Source organism: Solanum stenotomum, chromosome 6 (genome assembly GCF_019186545.1).
Source record: "Solanum stenotomum isolate F172 chromosome 6, ASM1918654v1, whole genome shotgun sequence".
Lineage (NCBI taxonomy): Eukaryota > Viridiplantae > Streptophyta > Magnoliopsida > Solanales > Solanaceae > Solanum > Solanum stenotomum.
In genome coordinates, this window is record NC_064287.1 from 31,748,491 (window position 1) to 31,750,855 (window position 2,365).

Genomic DNA, 2,365 nt, shown 5'->3' on the forward strand with positions numbered 1-2,365 from the left:
ATGTCTAATATGAGGTAAAGGTAAGGGTTAGTAAATTATACACACGTAGCCGGACCAAGGTGCGGGGTGAAATTCTCTAGATGCCGGACCAAGGATTTAGAGATACCTAACTTATCACTTTGCATGTAATACACTAGAAAATGATTACTATTATTAGGATTACTGCGTTATGAGCTTCTGGGGAACACATTCCTAGTTACTTTTAATAATCTGAATATAAATAAATACTTAGTTCAAAGCTATTTTTTATTGTTTTTATTTTATTTCAATTTAAACCCCCCCATTTTTATATAACGACTATCGAGTTAAATATTTGCTATTGACAATATTCTTCCATATTCTCTGTGGGATTGACCCCGACTCATAGTTGGGTAAATATATTGCATACGATCGTTTATATTTCTTTTCAAGAAGTATATTTGAACGTTATCAAGTTAGCGTAACCCCGAAATATGAAGAATCTCGATCATCGCAGTGTCTGCAAAAGAGCTAGGAAAGCTTCATCAGAAGGGAACACATGAATCAAGAAAATACCATCAAATCTTGGGGAATGACTAGAAACACCATTTGACTTCTCACAGTAATGAGCCAAAATACTCCTTCCCTACTTTATTTACCGAAAGTACTTCAACTTGCATCTTACATCTAAGAACATTTCACTTAAAATTTTGCAGGTATGCTCAAAGAACCAGACCAAATGCTGAAGAAAGAGGATCCTCATAGGAAAATAGGATAGTTAGCTTTCTTTCAAAATAATTCCACCAACTGGAGCTTGTAATCTAAGCTTATCAACAACTCTACCAATCGGAGACCACCGTCTATCAGCGCCAAACTCCATAAGTCTAGGGTTGTACATAGCAAATGTCACTCAAACTCCACCGATCAAAGGCCGTAGATAGCAAACATTGTCAAACTTCGCCAATCGGAGGTTGTACATAGCAAACATCATCAAACTCCGCCAACCGGAGGCCGTACATAGCAAACATCGTTAAACTCCGCAGACCGGAGGCTGTACACAACAAATATCGATCGAACTCCGCAAATCGGAACCTGTATATAAGAAAAAGAAGCTACACTCCGCCAATCGGAGATTACATCATAGTGATATCACTAAAGCTCCACCGACTGGGGATATGCACGCATAGCAACGCTGTCATACGCCGATAATTAAAATTGCATTAGAAGCTTTACATAGTCGGATACATGATTTTAAATTACAACAACCCCGCCATCAGGAGGCTTTACGGTACAAGCTTTACACAGCCGGGTACATGCTTTTACATTACAACAGCCCCGCCAGCCGGAAGCTTTACATTACAAGCTTTACACAGCCCCGCCAGCCGGAGGCTTTACATTACAACAACCCTGCCAGTCGAGGGCCTCTACATTACAAGTTACTTTACCTACATCACACTCACAACACAAAAAGACACGTCAACAATTGTTTGAACATCTACACTCTACTCTTTACATTACTATTTCAATTTATAATTTTTGAACTGCAACAAGTACTTTTCACCCTTTTACATGTTTTGCAGGACAAAGCATTACAACGAGGAACTCCCTCTAAGCAGCAAACTAGGGCAAGTTAGTGCAATGTCAAGCATCACTAGCTACGTCAAGGATTCACTTTCCAAATTCAACTCAACTAGATTTTCAGAAGTTCAGATTTAAATTTCACTTATAGCTCTTTCATGTCTCAGTTCATTGTAACTCGACACTGGGGAATCCTTTTGAAAATTCATCTATCCACCTGGAGTCTTCAGTAGAAATTGCTACGGAGCATTTCTCATTCAGGTTTCTTTAGAACTATATCTCATCCCTCTATTCGTGCTAATCTCTTCATACCTCACCACCGAAAGATTTCAATATTACCATAATTCGATACTGGGCAAATTTTTAATAAAATTTGCTATGTTCTCGAATTACATGTGGCCTGATTTCTTATGAAACTTGAGATATGTAGGTAGCTCGGAAGCCAAATTTCGGCCATAACTCCATAAACATTCTTGTCAAGTTATTGCTCAAAGTGTATTTTGGTGGGTTGCCTAAAATTGGATTGTGTCAATATTTCTTTGCCCACGTCTTCTTTACTCTCTTCCATGGATATAGAAAGGGGCAAGCTGTTGACACCCAATTTTGACTCTCCACAATTAACTAAAGTAAAATAATAATAATAATAATGAAATTTTTATAGGAACAAGAATTTTTTTTAATTATTTATTTTTACCTCATAAATTTATTTCAATTTCTTATAAAAATTAAATATATTATATTACTACTTACTTTCTCATTTTTTTAAAATAAGTGTCGTTTTAAGAATTGAATCTATTTTTGTTCAAATATAATTTCTTTTGTCGCAATG